The sequence below is a fragment of the Pristiophorus japonicus genome, chromosome 4 (genome assembly GCF_044704955.1).
Source record: "Pristiophorus japonicus isolate sPriJap1 chromosome 4, sPriJap1.hap1, whole genome shotgun sequence".
NCBI lineage: Eukaryota > Metazoa > Chordata > Chondrichthyes > Pristiophoridae > Pristiophorus > Pristiophorus japonicus.
The window spans coordinates 215787273-215809531 of NC_091980.1; the positions used below are offsets into that span (position 1 = coordinate 215787273).

At 46.1% G+C, this 22259-nt stretch overlaps 1 protein-coding gene across 7 annotated transcripts in view; it reads right to left on the reverse strand.

Moving 5' to 3' along the window:
- The window catches only part of mipol1 (mirror-image polydactyly 1), a 442941-nt gene that overhangs the window by 63762 nt on the left and 356920 nt on the right, over window positions 1-22259 (reverse strand). The window lies entirely within an intron of this gene.

Below are 22259 nucleotides of genomic sequence, written 5' to 3' on the forward strand. Positions count from 1 at the left end.
AAGTACTGGTCTAACCGTTCGACATAGGCTTTCCAGTCCTCACCCTCCGAGAACGTCTCCGGGATGACCACAGTTTGCTGCACCTTTGCGTTGGATTTGTGTACTCGTCGGCAGTTATTGTGCTCCTAACACAGATGAAACTGCACACAGGGAGGTTAAAGTAACAGTGACCTCAGTCTTTATTAAGACACTCCAGAGTGAGTAACAGGCTTTGGGGGATTGCTTATATACAGTGCTCCCAAGGGATGCTGGGATCCCTTGGGACTTCAGCGGATGTGCACCCTGGTGGCAAAACATGGGAGTGCATGCTTTACAGATACACAACAGTTACCTTTTACAGAAGGAGCTTTCCAAGAATAGCGGCAAGCAGAGGCGAACGGGTGTCGGGCCACCAGTCATCATCGACATCGAAGAGCGGGTGCTGGCACTAGTGCGGAGTCATCCCCGGTTGGCCACGCATGCAGCTGCAGAACCTGATGTGATGCCACGTGATTAAAGTATACACCATTGTGTGATGTAAATTCAATAGATGCCACACTCACTCATATCCGACCAATAATATATGATAGATGAATCATAAAAGTGTTCTCTAATGATGGCCTCATGAGAATCATTGCAATGCAGAATTTGATGATGGTCATGAAATATGATGTCTGGGATGATTTTGATAGCGGTGGTACTTTTATCACCTTGTGACCCTAGCACCCTCTTCTCCTCTGATACCTCATTATGTTTTGCAGCTCAGCCAGCAGCACGGCCCCATGCAAGAACACCGAGCCCAGAAGCTGGGGGCGTGGGGATGGACTGGCCAGACGATCCTCCATCTGGTGCTGAGGAGCCCGATTCTCGCCCGGGGATCTGCTGGGTCCCTTCTCAACGGATGACAGTGCTGACTTTGAGGAGCCTGCATCGCCAAGCTCCATAATCCATTCAACACTGATGACATCTAGTGCCCCTGTGGCCATTCCAACCTCCACTCTGGAGGTACCAGGCCCAAGCACCTTGCCATAATGCACCCCAGGTGTCTCCAGAACGGCGCTGACTAAGCGGAGGTTGGTTCGACTTGGCAGGTTTACTCCACGAGCGGCAGATCTGAGCGGGGACATGGTACACTTGTCCAGGAAGAATGTTGACATAGGTCAGCAGATCCTCCAGACAATGGGGGGCATATCACACCAGCTGGCCAGCATGTCCACCACAATGACAGAGTACGTGCCACAGATGGCGGAGGCCCTGGAGCTGACAGGCAGGAACACTGGTGGCAGAGGACTTCCAGTGCTCCCAGAGCGTGGCACTGGACCCCAAGGTGCCGTACTCCCATTGCCAACGGCACAAGAGCCAGGAGGAAGATCTTGCTTCTGGCTCGGAGCACCTTGCCACCTCGGGACCGTCCTCTCCCATATCCTTCCAAGCAGCTGTTCTGCCGTCATCCCCCCTAATGAAGCAGCGCCCGAGGTGCTTCTTGGCCAGACGGCTTGGTGTCAGGAGGGGAAGGGGAAGAAGTAGAGTTGGGAGGAGAAGTGCGGGGGGGGGGGGGGGGGGGAGGAAAGTGAGGTGCATGGCCGAAGGTGTTGTCTTGGACATATTTTTATGTTGTTGGTGCTATTTTGTTGGGAGGGTTGGGGGAAGAGGCGAGGGGGGCAACCTTGTTGGTTTGCATTTGTGTTCGGTGTTGCTGGAAATGTTGATCATTTGAATGATGTAAATGTGATCAATTTGTGGTGGGGTGGGGTGCGGTGGGATGTTCTTTTACAGTTATAATTATGATTTCACACAAATGTTCGGATTAAATCTTTTTTATTTAACATAACCTTGTTGCGCATTGTCTCAGATAGCTGCACCGTTACACACTGGTGATTCCTCAACATGAAAGGATATAATTAAACTTAACTTGAATTAATTTAAACTTTAACTGTCTCCAAGGTGATGCACACCATTAATGAATGAGCTGCACATCCAGCAGCGTTGCAGCTTTGTAAATAACTGTTGAGTATCTGTAAAGCATGCACTCCCATGTTCCGCCACCAGCGAGTGCATCCGTGAAGTCCCAAGGGATCCCAGCATGTATATAAGCCGGCCCCAAGGCCTGTTCCTCACTCTGGAGGTCACTGTTACTTTAACCTCCCTGTGTGCAGTCTCATCTATGTTAGGAACACAAAAACTGGCGACGAATATATGAATCGAACGCAAAGATGCAGCAAACTGTGGGCATCCTGGAGAAGTTCTCGGAGGGTGAGGACTGGGAAGCCTATGTCGAATGGCTAGACCAGTACTTTGTAGCCAACGAGCTGGACGGAGAAGGAAGCGCTGCAAAAAGGAGAGTGTTCCTCCTCACGGTCTGCGGAGCACTGACCTACATGCTCATGAAGAATCTTCTGGCTCCGGTTAAACCCACAGATAAGTCATATGAGGAGCTGTGTACACTGGTTCGGGAGCATCTTAACCCGAGGAAGAGCGTGCTGATGGCGAGGTATCGGTTCTACATGTGCCAGCGATCTGAAGGTCAGGAAGTGACGAGCTACGTCGCTGAGCTAAGGCGACATGCAGGACAATGTGAGTTTGATGGCTACCTGGAGCAAATGCTCAGAGACTTTCTTGTAGTGGGCATTGGCCAAGAGACCATCCTACGAAAACTTTTGACTGCAGAGACACCGACCCTCAGTAAGGCTATTGCGATAGCACAGGCGTTTATAACCACCAGTGATAACACCAAACAAATCTCTCAGCACACAAATGCTAGCAAGGTTCATAAATGAACTTGAACTGTGTTTGCGAGCAGAAATGTACAGGGCAGAAACCACGAGTCTGTAGCTGCCAGCAGGCCTCAGGTGACCCAGATGACTCAGAGTCCGCAACAAAGGATGAATGCAAGGCAATTCACACCTTGTTGGCGTTGTGGAGGCTTCCATTCAGCCTATTCATGCCGCTTCAAAGGGTATGTTTGCAAGAACTGTGGAACAATGGGGCACCTTCAACGAGCTTGCAGACAAGCTACAAGGTCTGCAAAACCTGTTAACCACCACGTGGCAGATAAAGATCGGTCCATGGTGGATCAAAGCAATTTTGAGCCTCAGAGAGAGGAGGCAGATGATGCTGAAGTACACGGGGTGCACACATATTCAATGAAATGTCCACCTATAATGCTAAACGTAAAATTGAATGGCTTACCCATAGCCATGGAACTGGACACAGGCGCTAGCCAATCCATCATGAGTAAAAAGATGTTTGAGAGATTGTGGTGCAACAAGGCACTCAGACCAGCCCTGAGCCCCATCCACACGAAACTGAGAACGTACACCAAAGAGCTCATCACTGTCCTGGGCAGTGCCATGGTCAAGGTCACCTACGAGGGCACGGTGCACGAACTGCCACTCTGGATTGTCCCAGGCGATGGCCCCACACTGCTTGGAAGGAGCTGACTGGGCAAAATCTGCTGGAACTGGGATGATCCGAGCGCTATCACATGTTGATGAGGCCTCATGTGCCCTGGTTCTCAACAAATTTCCTTCCCTTTTTGAGCCAAGCATTGGAAACTTTTCCGGGGTGACGGTGCGGATCCACTTGGTCCCAGAGGCACGACCCATTCACCACAAGGCATGAGCGGTACCTCACATGATGAGGGAGAGAGTGGAAATCGAGCTGGACAAGCTGCAAAGCGAGGGTATCATCACCCCAGTGGAATTCAGCGAGTGGCCCAGCCCGATTGTTCCAGTACTCAAAAGTGATGGCACGGTCAGGATTTGTGCCGATTATCAAGTAACTATTAATCGTTTCTCGCTACAGGACCAATAGCTGCTACCTAAGGCAGACGACCTATTTGCGACGCTGGCAGGAGGCAAGACGTTCACCAAGCTCGACCCGACTTCGGCCTACATGACGCAGGAGCTGGAGGAGTCTTCGAAGGGCCTCACCTGCATCAACACGCACAAGGGACTGTTCATCTACAACAGATGCCCATTTGGAATTCGGACAGCGGCAGCAATCTTCCAGAGAAATATGGAGAGCCTACTCAAGTCGGTACCACGGACAGTGGTTTTTCAGGATGACATATTGGTCATGAGTCGGGACACCGTCGAGCACCTACAAAACCTGGAGGATGTCCTCCAGCGACTGGATCGCGTCGGGCTGCGGCTGAAGAGGTCGAAATGCATCTTCATGGCAGCAGAAATAGAGTTTTTGGGGAGAAAGATCGCGGCGGACGGCATTTGGCCCACAGACGCCAAGACAGAGGCTTTCAGGAACTCGCCCAGGCCACAGAACCTCATGGAGCTGCGGTCGTTCCTGGGACTTCTCAACTATTTTGGTAAGTTCCTCCCGGGGTTAAGCACCCTCTTAGAGGCCCTACATGTGTTATTGCGTAAAGGTGAGAACTGGGTATGGGGAAAAAAAACAGGTAATTGCTTTTGAGAAAGCCAGAAACATTTTATGCTCCAACAAGCTGCTTGTATCGTATAACCCGTGTAAATGACTTGTGCTGGCATGTGATGCGTCGTCATACGGAGTCGGGTGTGTATTACAAAAAGCTAACGTTGCGGGGAAGTTGCAACCTGTCGCCTTTGCCTTCAGGAGCTTGTCTAAGGCCGAGAGAGCCTGCAGCATGATTGAGAAAGAGGCATTAGCATGTGTGTTTGGGGTAAAGAAAACGCATCAGTACCTGTTTGGCCTCAAATCTGAGCTGGAAACTGATCACAAGGCCCTCATATCCCTGTTCGCTGAAAACAAGGGGATAAATACTAATGCCTCAGCCCGCATACAAAGGTGGGCACTCGCGCCATCAGCGGAAAACTATACCATCCGCCACAGGCCAGGCACCGAGAACTGTGCTCTCAGGCAGCTACCATTGCCCACCACGGGGGTGGAAGTGGCGCAGCCTGCAAACTTGTTGATGGTGGCACAGCCCACAGACTTGTCGATGGTCATGGAAGCATTTGAAAATGATAAATCATCTGTCACGGCCCGCCAGATTAGGACTTGGACCAGCTAAGATCCTCTGCTGTCCCTGGTAAAAAACTGCGTACTGCATGAGAGCTGGGCCAGCATCCCCATTGAAATGCAAGAGCTAATCAAGCCATTCCAGCGGCGAAAGGACGAGCTGTCCATTCAGGCAGACTGGCTGTTGTGGCGTAGTGCTACCCAAAAAGGGCAGGGAGACGTTCATCTCAGATCTTCAGAACACACACCCGGGTATAGTAATGATGAAAACGATAGCCAGATCCCACGTGTGGTGGCCCGGTATCGACTCTGACTTAGAGTCCTGTGTACGGCAATGCAGCGTTTGTGCTCAGTTGAGCAACGCGCCCAGAGAGGCACCACTAACTTTGTGGTCCTGGCCCTCCAGACCATGGTCAAGGATCCATGTTGACTATGCGGGCCTGTTTCTCGGTAAAATGTTCCTGGTGGTGGTGGATACTTTTTCAAAATGGATTGAATGTGAAATAATGTCGGGAAGCACCGCCACCACCACCATTGAAAGTCTGAGGACCATGTTTGCCACCTACAGCCTGCCTGACATACTGGTCAGTGACAACAGGCCATGTTTCACCAGTGCCGAATTTAAAGAATTCATGACCCGCAATGGGATCAAACATGTCACCTTGGCCCCGTTTAAACCAGCCTCCAATGGGCAGGCAGAGCGGGCAGTACAAACAATCAAACAGAGCCTTAAACGAGTCACAGAAGGCTCACTCCAAACCCGCCTGTCCCGAGTACTGCTCAGCTACCGCACGAGTCCCCACTCACTCACAGGGGTGCCCCCGGCTGAGCTACTCATGAAAAGGACACTTAAAACCAGACTCTCACTGGTTCACCACAACCTGCATGATCAGGTAGAGAGCAGGCGGCAGCAACAAAATGTAAACGATGGTCGCGCCACGGTGTCACGGGAAATTGATCTGAATGACCCAGGGGTCACAGTCTAAGGATAAGGGGTAATCCATTTAGGACCGAGATGAGGAGAAACTTCTTCACCCGGAGAGTGGTGAACCTGTGGAATTCACTACTACAGAAAGTTGTTGAGGCCAATTCACTAAATATATTCAAAGAGGAGTTAGATGTAGTCCTTACTACTAGGGGGATCAAGGGGTATGGCGAGAAAGCAGGAATGGGGTACTGAAGTTGCATGTTCAGCCATGAACTCATTGAATGGCAGTGCAGGCTCGAAGGGCCGAATGACCTTCTCCTGCGCCTATATTCTATGTTTCTATATATGTGCTAAACTATGGACATGGTCCCAAGCGGATCGCGGGCACGGAGATAGTTAAAGAAGGGAGTAGGGTGTTTGTAAACAAACTAGACAATGGACAAATTTGCAGAAAGTACCTGGACCAAACGAGGCTGCAGTTCACAGACTGCCCTGGACAACCCACAGCCGACACCACCTTTTTCGAGCCTACAACACACACTTAAAGGATCAACGACACCACGCCGGAACAGGAAATCTAACCCATCACGCCCAACAAGGCCAGGCTCACCCAGCAGCCCTGCAGGGTCAACAACACGCCAGCCCAGCGAGGGCACAGCCAACACACCAGGACAGACATTTGTACCGAGGCGGTCCACCAGGGAAAGGCTGGCTCCTGACCGCCTCACCTTGTAAATAGTTTTCACTTTGACTTTGGGGTTGGGGTGGGGGGGCGGAGTGATGTTGTGTATCTGTAAAGCAAGCACTCCCATGTTCCGCCACCAGGTAGTGCATCCCCTGAAGTCCCAAGGAATCCCAGCATCCCTTGGGAGCACTGTATATAAGCCGGCCCTTGGGGTGCAGTGCCGCGCTTTGGGAGCACTGGAAGTCCTCTGCCACCAGTGTTCCTGCCTATCAGCTCCAGGGCCTCCGCCATCTGTGGCACATACTCTGTGATTGTGGTGGACATGCTGGCCAGCTGGTGTGATATGCCCCCCATTGTCTGGAGGATCTGCCGACCTCTGTCAACATTCTTCCTGGGCAAGTGTACCATGTCCCAGCTCAGATCTGCCGCTCGTGGAGCAAACCTGCCATGTCGAACCAACCTCAGCTTGGTCGGCGCCGTTCTGGAGACACCTGGGGTGCACTCTGGCAAGGTGCTTGGGCCTGGTACCTCCAGAGTGGAGGTTGGAATGGCCACAGGAGCACTAGATGTCATCAGTGTTGAATGGATTATGGAGCTTGGCGATGCAGGCTCCTCAAAGTCAGCACTGTCATCCATTGAGAAGGGACCCAGCAGATCCCCGGGCGAGAATCGGGCTCCTCAGCACCAGATGGAGGATCGTCTGGCCAGTCCATCCCCACGCCCCCAGCTTCTGGGCTCGGTGTTCTTGCATGGGGCCGTGCTGCTGGCTGAGCTGCAAAACATAAATGAGGTATTAGAGGAGAAGAGGGTGCTAGGGTCACAAAGTGATTCCAGCACTATGCACGATAAAAGTACCACTGCTATCAAAATCATCCCAGACATCATATTTCATGACCATCATCAAATTCTGCATTGCAATGATTCTCATGAGGCCATCATTAGAGAACACTTTTATGATTCATCTATCATATATTATTGGTCGGATATGAGTGGGTGTGGCATCTATTGAATTTACATCACACAATGGTGTATACTTTACTCACGTGGCATCACATCAGGTTCTGCAGCTGCATGCGTGGCCAACCGGGGATGACTCCGCACTAGTGCCAGCACCCGCTCTTCGATGTCGATGATGACTGGTGGCCCGCCACCCGTTCGCCTCTGCTTGCCGCTATTCTTGGAAAGCTCCTTCTGTAAAAGGTAACTGTTGTGTATCTGTAAAGCATGCACTCCCCATGTTTCACCACCAGGGTGCACATCCGCTGAAGTCCCAAGGGATCCCAGCATCCCTTGGGAGCACCGTATATAAGCTAGCCCCTAAGGCCTGTTACTCACTCTGGAGTGTCTTAATAAAGACTGAGGTCACTGTTACTTTAATCTTCCTGTGTGCAGTCGCATCTATGTTAGGAACACAACAACCATGTTCTTTCAAGCAAAGTGCTCATTTATGTGCTGCTGACGTAAAAGTCTTGCAGCTACGTAGCCACCATGGGCTCTTTCCTGTGGTCTAGAGGGGGGCGGAGGCGTGGTTTCAGCGTCAGCCTGATTGTCTGGCCCGAGATCAGTGTCCATCTCCTCGTCCTCCTCTTCCTCTCTCCCCTGAGGTGGACTGGCAGTCCCTTCTGGTAATTCTTGTCCCCTCCCGATAGCTAAGTTGTGGAGCATGGAGCACACCACCATGAATTGTGCTACCTGCTCAGGGTGGTATTGGAACTCGCCTCCTGAGTGGTTCGCACATCCAAAACGCTGCTGAAGCACTCCAATGGTTTTGTCGCCGATATTGCGTGTGGCTCTGTGGCTCTCGTCGTATCGCTTCTTGGCTTCGGTGTGGGTGTCATGCGGGGGGGTCATCAGCCAGGTGGCGAGGCCATATCCTTTGTCACCAAGTATCCCGCAGTAATCTTGTGGCTGATTGGTAAACATGTCAGATACAGCGCTCTGACGCAGAATGTGAGCATCATGGATGCTTCCCGGAAATTTGGCATTCACTGCCATAATTATTTGCTGGTGGTCGACAACGAGTTGCACATTCAGGGAGTGGAATCCCTTTCGGTTCTGAAAAACCTCTGCATCCTGAAAAGGTGCCCGCATCGCGATGTGCGTACAGTCTATTGCTCCCTACACCTTGGGGAAGTTAGCTATTCGGTAGAATCCTAAAGCTCCCTCAGTCTGAGCCTCCCTGGTCATAGGAAAGCTAATAAAGTCCATCCTGGGTGCGTAAAGGGCTTCAGTGACCTGTCGAATGCAGCAATGTGTGGCATGCTGAGGTATAGCGCAAATGTTGCCAGCTGAGGCCTGAAAGGAATCCGACGCGTAGAACAAAAGTACCGCGGTGACCTTGACCCCGACGGACAGTGCGGTCCTGATGATGCTGGCAGGTTGCACATCTCCCCTGATGAGCTGGCATATCTCACTGAAAACCTCTTTGTGGAAGTGCAGTCTCCTGAGGCAGGTGTTATCGGACAAGTTGTGTAAGGTCTCGTCCTCCTCATCAGTCTGGCACGTCTTAGATTGGGCACATAATGCTGTCGAATATACCTTCTGCCAACTCTCGTCTGCAGCATGTGCATACTCATCAAGACATGCTGAGAAATGACAGGCCCCATTCCAATAAGTATCAGTATTGCACCTGTTGTTCACAAACAATACATGTCCCCATTAAGACACCTAAACTAAATTCCAATCGTCCACATTATGATAAGATATTTGTTCAGATGTTCAAATCGGGCATTACTTTCAGCAAATACGATCTTTACGACAAAAAAAAGTGGGCGGGCGGTATTATTAACTCTTGGCGTTAATTACATGCTGAAAGTAACGCTGGGAGATATTATGGGCACTGGTTTCACCCATTTTGATCTTTCCGGCCAAGCAAAAGTGGGTGGGTGGTATTATTTTTAATCGCTGTTAAGTTCATGCCGAAAGTAATGCTCGGCGATAAGTAACCGAGAAATGGGTGTTAGTTTCCATTTTGTGCCTAAATGGAAGATATATGGGCATTATACCTCATTTCAGTGTTAAAATGGACGTTAAGTGGGCGATCTGCATGCAAAAATAATGGAAAGTCTAGCCCTTAAACTTTAACGCTTAGGGACGGAGCTCTGCAACACAAGTATACGTACACAGATCTCTCTCCTGGACGAGAGAATTCAAATTGAAGCCAAGCAGTATAAACAAAGTACTACTTAGCTTGAACTTATTCTGTAGCTACCAGTCTCATACTGTAACTGCAGTACAAATGCTACCTAAAATATATTTCAAATGGTTTTTATAGAATAAATAGTCCCGATTTATTTTGCTAATCATATTAATCATTCTCTTCATCATATATTCAGCAATCTTTTCTTATATATTTAGCATCACATTGTATATGCTATATCATCCTGAAATGTTCCAACCTGTGAATGCATTATAGGTTATTTCCTACTTTGGTTTCTAAGCAATGGTGCTTACCTACATATAGTTACTTTGTCCTGTGGCTTTTTAATTACCTGAAATAGGCTGTCATTTAACCAAGAGGAAATCAGTTTTATTTGATATTGATAGCTATTGTGTGACATAGGCTGTGATTAAATGCAAACATGTGTAGAATGACAATCCAGTCGTGATGACAACAGATCTAAAGAGAATTGGTTAACTATGGATCAACAGATTTTCCTTTCTATACAAACTTGTGCAATCTTTGCAGGAAAGGCAAAGGATTATGAATTACTTCACTTTAGACCATCTTTGAATAAACCTAAATGCATTTTAACTGATTAGTAACACGCAAAGTTACTGATTAACATTTTTCATCTGATAGCTAATCAATGGCACTGCATGGAGACCAAGACTCTACACTGAACTGACCCCTCTCTTAAAACCAACGACATGGCAAATATTTACTCACAACAAAGGCGTTTTTACCCTTTATCAAGTTGTGTGCAAAAGTACTTTTTAAAAAAAAAACTTATCTTTCTCTAAACAAATAATAGGCATACATTCTATATATGATATTGTGTAAGTGTGAAGAATAAACCAGTCTGCTTATATACTTGGAGCAGTTCCACTTTAAATTAATCAAGTTGCCAAGAGAAGATAAATTAAAATTATTTCACTTATATTTCAGCATGCTGTATTGTGGTGTATTAATGCACACAAGCTAGTATTAAATCTACACATCCGTTAAGAACAAGATTATAGGTGAGGGGAATTTACACATTGAAGACTGTTTGCAGGTCATACCCTGTGAAATTATGGTATCTTCTTCTCTGTCTCTGTGCACTGAACTTGTCCCTTGGTTGCCTGCTTCTGCCAAGTTGTACTGTGTTAGAAATTCTTGTAAAGTGGCACAAAACAGTCATGAGCTAACTTTTTAAAGGCTGCACTTTAATTTCCACGCACCCCAGTAGATTACTGTAATAGATATGCAGATGGACGAACCCAAAACATTCTCGTGTAAATAGCTTTCCAGACCAGTGAGTGCAACTCATTTTTTATTTGCATAAGCGTACGTGGCGCAACTTACCACATGAATTTCTCGGCTCATATCCATACCAAAGATATCATATTGCGTTCTGTTACTGGTCCCATATCAGACTATAGCTCTGGTGACAATAGTGGATGAAATACCTTGCATACCGGCTTCCAGACCATGGCAGCCAGAATGAATGCTACTGTCTCTCACGGCTTTCAGAATCTAATAGCTACACTTGGAACACCCATCCCGTTGATCAGTGTGGAGACAGATCCAGGGCCCAGTGGAATGGCGACAGCTGGAGCTGATATGCCTGATACTAGCATCTCGCAGGGCAGCAGCACATGCCAGACCTCTGGATTTCCCCCTCAGAGAATCATGCATAAGAGATGACACCAGGCTGCTCAGGAAAAAAACAATGAAAAAGTGGGATCCCCTTTATACTTATGGAGGTTCCATTTACGTACGGAATCCCCATAAGCTTAATCGGAATCACCGAAAGAACATAAATTTCACACAACTTAAATAAAAATAAATTGTTACATGCTCAAAATTAAAATACAATGCAATTAAACATTTAAAATAAAAATGTAATAAAAACGTTTTTTAAAACATTTTTAAAGGGTCCAAAATAACCTGAACTAATTTTAACAATTTTTTTTTTTTTAAGTTTAAGGGCTAGACTTTCCATTATTGTCCAGATTGCCCCAAAGTGGGCGATATTTCCAGCATTAGCGTTTATATTGGTTTTTGTGATCGCCGGAATATCATCCATTTTCAAACCCGCTAGTTTCCACTTTATAATTTGGGCGTTAGCGGGAGCGATGTGAAATAGGCGTCAGCGTTTTTTTCAGTCGTAAAAGGCCGGCGTCCATAGCAACGGTCTTTTCCCGCACTGCAGGAGGTCGGGGGTCATCTGCACGTGCGCAGAACAGAGAGAAAGAGAGAGGAGAGAGAGAGAGAGAGAGAGAGAGAGAGAGAGAGGAAAAAGCTTGTGTAGATTGTAGTGGTGGTGTATTGGATTAATTATTGGGCAGTATTTGGAGTCTTTTTGTGAAAAAATAGCTAAAGTTAATAAGTGAGTGATTGATTAGTAGTGAGTGACAGAAAGAACTAAACAATGGAGAACATGGAGGATGTGCTGGTTGATGCTGTGGAGGTGGAGGAGGTGGGTGAAGGCAGTGATGTGGGAGAGGAGATGGGTGGCAGAAAGCGAGCCAAGCAGTTTTCGGAAGAAGCCAATGCTGCTCTCCTCCAAGAGGTGGAAACTCGTTGGGCCCAATTGACCCAGGGTGGTCGTGGCAAACCAACCCCAAAAGTATATCAGAGAATTTGGACTGAGATCGCCGAAGTGGTGTCATCGGCGACACACGATGTCTGTGAGGCGAACCAGTGCCGTAAGCACTGGAAAGACCTTGTTGGTTCCGGAAGAGTAAGTATTACAATTACAATTATATAAATATATATAAATAAATGTAAGTGTAATGATTAATTTAAATTCAGATCTGATGTATTGCAGTTAGAGCGGTAATCATTTAATCCAAACCTATGTTTGCGATGGACAACTGTGTGCTCTGTAGCATAATAATAATATTAATAATAATTATAACATGATATCCGTCAGTAATGTGCTATGTGCTGTATCAGTACCTAGCAATGATCTTCCGCCATGCTATGCTGTTGTCACCTTTTGCAGAAGAAACTTTTGAATAGGGCCGAGCAGCAGCGCACGGGTGGCGGCCCATCGGTCCTTAGCGAGTTTACTGACAAAGAGGAACGGGCGCTGACACTCGTGGGTATCCACAACCAGTCGGCCACCCATGCAGTATCGGAACCTGTCCTCATGCCACGTGAGTAAAGTATAAACCATTGGGTGATGTAAAGTAAATTAATGCCACACCCACTTATAGCTATATAATATGATTGATAATATGATGTATTTTATTGATGTAATGTTATGTAATTAATGATGGGATCATGAAAATCATTGTAATGCCGATTTTGTACTGTCATGGTGTTCATTAAATGTGATGTCTGTGATTATTTTTATAGCAGTAGTGTTGCTCTCCTGCATATGTAGCGTTTGCATTCCCAGGTGACCCTTGCACCCTCTTCTCCTCTAATTACCTCATTTATGTTTTCTAGCTCAGCCAAGAGTGCAGGCCGTACAGGAACCACAGCAAGCTATGAATCCAGCAGTGGTACTTGTTTCTGGGGGCGAGGAACCCCATATCTCACCTGTCCTGCTGCAGGTCCTCCTCTCCACTAAGGACAGTGAAGAGGTGTAGGAGGAGCCTGCAGCAGCAGCAGCATCTTCCAGTGTTCCTGCGGCAATGTCCTCCTCGAGGTAGCGGGGCCAAGCAGTTCGCTGCAGGGCACCCCGCGGGACTCCATGCCAGCGCTGACCCCGGGAGGTTAGTTCGGCACAGTAGGACTGCTCCACGATCGGCAGATCTGAGCGTGGACATGGTTAATTTGTCCAGGAGGAGCGTTGAAATAGGACAAGAGCTCCTCCAGGCAATGGGCAGAATATTTCAACAGATGGCCACCCTATCCGTGAACATGAATGAGAAGATGACGTGGATAGCGGTGGGCCCGGAGATAATAGCCAGGAACACTGGTGCCAGAGGACTATCAGTGTTCCCGGAATCCGGCACTGCACCAGGAGGAAGCTGTTACTTGTGGCTCGGAGGACGTTTCCTCGGAAACCTCCTCTCCAGCATCGGCCCAAGGAACGGATGTGCCGTCATCTCCCCCAATGAAGCAGCGCTTGAGAAGCACTGCGGCAAATGGGCTTGGAGTTGGGGTAAAGACCGGGGGGGGGGGGGAGGGAAGGAAAGGAGGGGCATGGCCGCAGGTAGGGATGGAGGGGAGGGAGGGAGTTGTTGCCTGTTTGCTTTAAAACATTTTTTTGTCTGTTGGGTGGTTCATTAGGTTAGTTATTTAAATTGTTTTTTGTTGTTGTTTTCAAGTTTCAAGATTTTCAATGTTGGGATGGTTTGGGGGAGAGGGTGCTTTTTATAATCCTTGTTGTATTTGTTGTTATTGTTAAAATGTTCAAAATTTGTGGTAAGGGTGGGAGAGGGGGGTACTGTTGTGTTGTGTTATGTTTTTGAATTAAGAAAACATTCCTTGTTAACATTAAATTTTTTTTATTGAACATAACATTATTGCGCATTGTCCTCAGATAGCTGTAACGTTAAACACTGGCGAGTCCATACCATGAAAGGGGATCATTAAATGTAATGTAAATCAACGTTAACTGTAACTGTCACCAAGAGTCTTCCAGCTGTGTAACTACCACCAATGTTATTTCAAGCAAAGCGCTCATTTGTGAGCTGCTGACGCAACAGTCTTGCAGCTCCTGCTGTCTGGAGGGGGGTGAGGGCATGGTTTCAACGTCAGCCTGATTGTCTGCCTCGAGGTCATCGTCCACATCATCTTCTTCCTCTTCTCCTCTCTGAGGTGGACCAGCAGTCCCATCTGGCAATTCTTGTCCCCTCCTGATAGCCAAGTTATGCAGCATGCAGCACACCACAATGAATTGAGCTACCTGGTCAGGATGGTATTGTAACTCGCTTCGAGTGGTCCAGGCATCTAAAGCGCTGCTTAAGCACTCCAATTGTCTTTTTGACGATACTGAGTGTGGCTATGTGGCTTTCGTTGTATCGCTTCCCGACTTCTGTCTGGGTCTTACGCAGGGGGGGTCATCAGCCAGGTGGTAAGGCCATATCCTTTGTCATCACGCATCCAGCATTGACCTTTTGGCTGATTGGTAAACATCAGATACAGTGCTCTCACGCAAGATGTGCACATCATGGATGCTGCCTGGAAATTTTGCATTTACTGCCATGATTATTTGCTTGTGGTCGACAACGAGTTGCACATTCAGGGAGTGGAATCTCTTTCGGTTCCGAAAAATCTCTGCATCCTGTAAAGGTGCTCGCATGGCGATTGCATACAGTCTATTGCTCCCTGCACCTTGGGGATGTTTGATATTCTCGAGAATCCTAGAGCCCTCTCACTTTGTGCCTCCCTGGTCATACAGAAGCTTATAAAGTCCATCCTGCGTGCATAAAGGGCTTCAGTCACCTGTCGAATGCAGCAATGTGTAGCATGCTGAGAGATAGTGCAACTGTCACCAACTGAGGCCTGAAAGGAGCCCGATGCATAGAAGAAAAGTGCCGCAGTTACCTTGACCTCAATGGACAATGCGGTCCTGATGGTACTGTTAGGCTGCAGATCTCCGCTAATGAGCTGGCATATCTCACTGATGACCTCCTTTCAGAAGCGCAGTCTCCAAAGGCACATGTTCTCGGACAAGTTCAGGTAAGACTGCTTCTTCCTGTAAGTTCGTCGGGTGTAAGTTCTCCTCCTCCTCAGTCTGCCACCTCTTTGATTGGGCACATAATACACTTCAATATACCTTCTCCCATCTCTATTCTGCAGCATGTGAGTAGTCATCAATACAGGCTGAGAAATTACAGGCCCCATTACAATTACTATTATACCTATTCTTTACAAACATTATTTTCCTACTAAAACTCAAAATAAATTTAATTCATCCACGATATTGTAAGATGTTTCTTCAGATTTTAAAATCACCTTAAAAGAACTCTCATTAAATCAAAACTCCCCAGAATTTGAAGCAGGCTTTTATATGAAAAGTCCTCTGATTTATAAAATGGCGTCCATATCGCTGGGTTAAGGTCAGGTGAGTTCAGCTTTTGTCCAGTGTTTTTTTGGATGAGCGATCTTTTCGGCAATATATGGGTGAAATGCAGAAAATAACGCTCAGCGATATTATGGACGGTTTCTGAGTGTTAGTTTTGTTTAAAAACTGTATTCTGAGCCTTACGTCAAAAACAATGGGTGGGCGGTTGAATTAATTCTCTGCGTTAATTTGATGCCAAAACTACACTGGTGATAAATGATCGATAAATGGACGTTAGTTTCCATTTTGGGGGGAAATGGGTGTTATACTTCATCTCAGCATTAAAATGGGCGGTAAGCGGGCAGTAGCGAAGCGAAACTGATGGAAAGACTAGCCCTAAATGACTTAAAAAATGTTATTTTAATATTTCTTTAAACTCATACACTGGTAAAAGAAGGCCCTACATCTGCTTTTACCAGGCGTTTCATGGGCATTCGTTGAGCAGTAGCAAATACCCATTTCTCGGGGATTCGTACAATCTGCCAAGCTGAAACTTGACAGATCGCAAGTTCCAAGTTTTTGCGCATGTGGGGCACTTACGGCCAGCGTACACGGTCACAGGTCCCAGAAAATCCAGGCCATTATGTTCTAGAATGGGTGCTAGATTAAAGGAATATTCATTTATTTGAAAGTTAAGGAGGAGAAGGAGGTTATGCACAGGGTCGAAAGATGACTGTGACCAGAAGAGAAGACTCCAGTGATCAAATGCTTTCTGATGCTCTTTGTAGCAGTCTCCAAGTAGCCATAGAAATCTTTACAAGTTACAACATGGAAATAGGCTATTTGGCCCAACTAGTCATATTAGTGTTTACCCTCCATGTGAGCAAATAGTTCTAATCACATTAGACCACCCTGTTCCCATATCCCCGATTCCTTCTTCCACTTATCCAATCTAATCTCAAGTATTTGCATAGTTTCTGCCTCAACCATTAACCCTGAAGTGCAGGTCATGCTGTCCTCTACATAGTTATGTCTCCAAAGCAGCTGGAGCCACTTCCCAGCAATGTACAAGTTCAGCCCTTTTTGAAGAGTACAACAATGCATGACACAGAAGCTGCAGTATATTGCACTGCTTCTCCAGGCTGAAAAAGTGACCCTTTTAAGACTCCAATGGCCTTGTAGAAGTATGTGCCTTGTTGTTTCGCTCCTCTGCTGCTGCTCAGGGCATGCAAGAGTCATCAACCAGACTTAGCAGGGAATAGGCTTCGTCATTCACAAGCCATCTGCTGTCATGATTTTTCTGTGAAGATGTCATATTGCCTGGTTATGTGCAGGATCCTTTGCATGTTGTCACACACAGAGGGACTGGAAGCTCTTCGTGTTGAAGTAGATAAGGGAGTTTTATATAGGAGTAATATGGGTGCCATTGATTGCACCCTTGACCCTGGAGAGGCCAGCAACTCCATAAAACTGGATGGCTATATTTCACTGTTTCTCTTCACAGATGTTGATGGACCTGCTGAGATTTCTTCTGAGACGACTGCTATAGTGGGCTTTTAACGACATTTGGGATACATACAGCCCATTCCAAAAATAAATTGAACCAACAAAGAGATGGCTGATGTGGGAAATGTAAATGTTGTACTGATGCAGTAGGGGATGGGATTTGAGGTTGTGTTTTGAAAACACTTAATTCTGAATCTAGGTATCTAAACTGGAAAATATTTATTCCGCATTACTGATGCTCTCATCTTGAGGGAGTACCAACATTCACTAAAAGAATGAGGGAGGAAAAGCAAATGACAGACCTTTGCTCCTATCTGAAGAAATGGGTGCACCAATTAAAATATCCTTTGCGTTAGATAAATATTTCTCGTAATTCTGCTGGGTATTAAGAAACAACCCCCTACAGAATTCACTCTGACTTCTACATTCAGTACAAAGACACAGCACAAAGACACAGCCATAGCATATGTGTAACTGTTGATAATTCTGGCGTAAACATAATCAACAAAGCAGCAGATTTCAAAGGGTTGTGGTAACTCCTGCACTGCAAGTTAGCAGCAATCAAAATTTCAATTCACTGCCTTGGCAGAGATGACTCGGGGGTAACTTCCAGAGCCCAGGGAAGAACATAAGAACATAAAAAATAGGAGCATATGTAGGCCATACGGCCCCTCGAGCCTGCTCCACCATTTAATATGATCATGGTTGATCCGATCATGGACTCAGGTCCACTTCCCTGCCCCTTATCGGTTAAAAAAACTGTCTATCCTGGTCTTAAATTTATTCAATGTCCCAGCTTCCACAACTCTCTGAGGCAGCGAATTTCACAGATTTACAACCCTCAGAGAAGAAATTTCTCCTCATCTCAGTTTTAAATGGGCGGCCCCTTATTCTAAGATTATGCCTTCTAGTTCTCGTCTCTCCTGTCAGTGCATCCACCTTGTCAAGCCCACTCATAACCTTATACTTTTCGATAAGATCACCTCTCATTCTTCTGAATTCCAATGAGTAGAGGCCCAACCTACTCAACCTTTCCTCATAGGTCAACCCCCTCATCTCCGGAATCAACCTAATGAACCTTCTCTAAACTGTTTCCAAAGTATATCCTTTCGTAAATATGGAAACCAAAACTATACACAGTATTCCAGGTGTGGCCTCACCAATACCCTGTAAACATAGAAACATAGAAAGTAGGTGCAGAAGGCGGCCATTCGGCCCTTCTAGCCTGCACCACCATTCAATATGATCATAGGTGATCATGCAACTTCAGTACCCCATTCCTGCTTTCTCTCCATACCTCTTGATCCCTTTAGCCTTACGGGACACATTTAACTCCCTTTTGAATATATCTAACGAACTGGCCTCAACAACTTTGTGGTAGAGAATTCCACAGGTTCACAATGAGTGAAGAAGTTTCTCCTCATCTCGGTCCTAAATGTCTTACACCTTATCCTTAGACTGTGACCCCTGGTTCTGGACTTCCTCAACATCGGGAACATTCTTCCTGCATCTAACCTGTCCAACACCGTCAGAATTTTATATGATTCTATGAGATCCCCTCTCATTCTTCTAAATTCCAGTGAATTTAAGCCTAGTCAATCCAGTCTTTCTTCATATGTCAGTCCTGCCATCCCGGGAATCAGTCTGGTGAACCTTTAATTGCAAGAATGTCCTTCCTCAGATTAGGAGACCAAAACTGCACACAATACTCAAGGTGTGATCTCACCAAGACCCTGTACAACTGCAGTAAGACCTCCCTGCTCCTATACTCAAATCCCCTCGCTATGAAGACCAGCATGCCATTTACTTTCTTTACTGCCTGCTGTACCTGCATGCCTACCTTCAATGACTGATGTACATGAAACCCCAGTCTCGTTGCACCTCCTCTTTTACTAATCTGTCACCATTCAGATAATAATCTGTCTTTCTGTTTTTGCCACCAAAGTGGATAACCTCACACTTATCCACATTATACTGCATCTGCCATGCATTTGCCCATTCACCTAACCTGTCCAAGTCCCCCAGCAGCCTCCTAGCAGCCTCCTGGCAGCCTCCTGGCAGCTCGCACTGCCACCCAGCTTAGTGTCATCTGCAAACTTGGAGATAATTACATTCAATTCCTTCGTCTAAATCATTAATGTATACTGTAAATAGCTAGGGTCCCAGCACTGAACCCTGCGGCACCCTACTAGTCACTGCCTGCCATTCTGAAAAGGACCCGTTTATTCCCACCCTTTGCTTCCTGTCTGCCAACTAGTTGTCTATCCACGTTAAAACATTACCTCCAATACCATGTGCCTTAATTTTGCACGCTAATCTCCAGTGTGGGACCTTGTCAAAAGCATTTTGAAAGTCCAAATACACCACATCCACTGGTTCTCCCTTATCCACTCTGCTAGTTACATCCTCAAAAAACTCTAGAAGATTTGTCAAGCATGATTTCCCTTTCATAAATCCATGCTGACTTGGACTGATCCCGTCACTATTTTCCAAACGTGCTACTATTACATCTTTAATAATTGATTCCAACATTTTCCCCGCCACCGATGTCAGGCTAATCAGTCGATAATTCCGTGTTTTCTCTCTCCTTCCTTTTTTAAAAAGTGGGGTTACATTAGCTAATCATAGGAACTGAACCAGAGTCCATGGAATGTTGGAAAATGACCACCAATGCATCTAGTATTTCTCAGGCCACTTCCTTAAGTACTCTGGGATGCAGACTATCAGGCCCTGGGGATTTACCAGCCTTCAGTCCTTTCAATTTCCCAAACACCATTTCCTAACTAATAAGGATATCCCTCAGTTCCCCCTTCTTGCTCGACCCTCGGTCCCCTAGTATTTTCGGGAGCTTATTCGTGTCTTCCTTAGTGAAGACAGAACCAAAGTATTTGTTCAATTGGTCTGACATTTCCTTGTTCCCCATTATGAATTCCCCTGATTCTGACTGCAAGGAATCAACATCAGTCTTCACTAATCTTTTTCTCTTCACATATCTATAGAAGCTTTTGCAATCAGTTTTTATGTGCCCTGCAAGTTTACTCTATTTTCCCCCTCCTAATTAAACCCTTAGTCCTCCTCTGCTGAATTCTAAATTTTTCCCAATCCTCAGGTTTGCTGCTTTTTCTGGCCAATTTATATGCCTCTTCCTTGGATTTAACACTTTCCCTAATTTCCCTTGTTAGCCACGGTTGAGCCACCTTCCCTTTTTTATTCTTACGCCACACAGGGATGTACAATTGTTGCAGTTGTATAGCTGTAGCAAGACTTCCCTGCTTTTATACTCCATCCCCTTTGCAATAAAGGCCAAGATTCCATTGGCCTTCCTGATCACCTGCTGTAGCTGCATACTAACCTTTTGTGTTTCATGCACAAATACCCCCAGGTCCCGCTGTACTGCAGCACTTTGCAATTTTTCGCCATTAAGTAATAACTTGCTCATTGATTTTTCTGCCAAAGTGCATAAGCTCACACTTTCCAACATTATACTCCATCTATCAAATTTTTGTCCACTCACTTAGTCTGTCTATGTCCTTTTGCAGATTATTTGTGTCCTCTCCACGCAGTGCTTTTCCTCCCATCTTTGTATAGTTAACAAACTTGGCTATGTTACACTCGGTCCTTTCTTCAAGTCATTAATATAGATTGTAAATAGTTGGGGTTCTAGCACTGATCCCTGCGGCACCCCAATAGTCACTGTTTGCCAAGCGGAAAATGACCCATTTATCCCGACTCTCTGTTTTCTGTTCTTTAGCTAATCCTCAATCCATGCTAATATATTACCCCCAACCCCGTGAACTTTTATCTTGTGCAGTAACCTTTTATGTGGCACCTTGTTAAATACTTTCTGGAAGTCCAAATACACCACATACACTGGTTCCCCTTTATCCCCCCTGTTCGTTACAACCTCAAAGAATTCCAGCAAATCTGCCTGACTGAATTATGCTTTTCCAAATGTCCTGCTACTGCTTCTTTAATAATGGACTCCAACATTTTCCCAACCAGCAAGGGGCTCTCCCCTTTACCGCAAGAAAATCTGGATGTAACATCGAGTAAGGTGCAGCAAAGAAGTACTGACATGCTCCTTCCTCAGATGTCTGCTGTCCATGTTGCCTGGGCAAAAATTAGAGAGCAGGTGAATGCCGTATCGCATCTGAAATGATCATTGGCTCAGATGAGGAGAAAATTTCAACACATTGAGGAAGTTTGTCAAGGTAAGTACTTCAAGTGTACGGCTATGGCATAGCTGCAACATACAGTTCCACCTCAACCAGATGCATCTTGACTTTGGTTGAATGAAGATCATTTGGGAATCCTTCAGTCTTTCTGACACAATCACAAGGCTGCATATATTCATACACAGCACACCTTCATGCTTCCAAATAATCTTTACAATGAAGTGACTCATTCATCTGAAAACAAATGCCCAATAATGTTTCCAACAATAGCCACTTGCCTGCTGCATTCAAACCTAGTCAGTATTTGCTCAGTGCAGCACTCTCACCTCTGAGTCAGAAGGTCATGGATTCAATCCCCACTCCAGAGATTTGAGCACATAATATAGGGTAATAGAAACATAGAAACATAATACTGTAGAGCAGTATTAAGAGGGTACTGCACTGTTGGGAAGTGCAAATGTTTGGATGAGATGTTCAATCAAGACCTCATTTGCTCTCAGGTAAACACAAAATGGCACTATAAAAAAAAAGCAGAAGAGCTTTCTTAGTGTCGTGGCTAACACTTACCCCACAGCCAGCGTCCTTGTAACAGATTACCTGATCACGATCTCATTGCTGTTTGTGGGAACTTGAAATTGACTGCCGTGTTACCTACATTACAACAGTGACTACATTTTAAAAAGGACGTTCTAAGGTTGTGAAAGGCACTATATAAATTTAAGTGCTTTCTTTCTTTCCTTTTCCATCCCACCATTTTTTCCATCCTTTCTTCCTCTAATAAAGATATTAAGATTGAAAATCCACAGGTGCAACCCACAATTTCACAGTGTCAGGGGAAAGTCCCGTAATGACCATGCCAATGGCAGGTGCCCACTCCATTAGGAGCACAACTAAAAATTCTGGCTTGCTCCAGAGGCCTCATA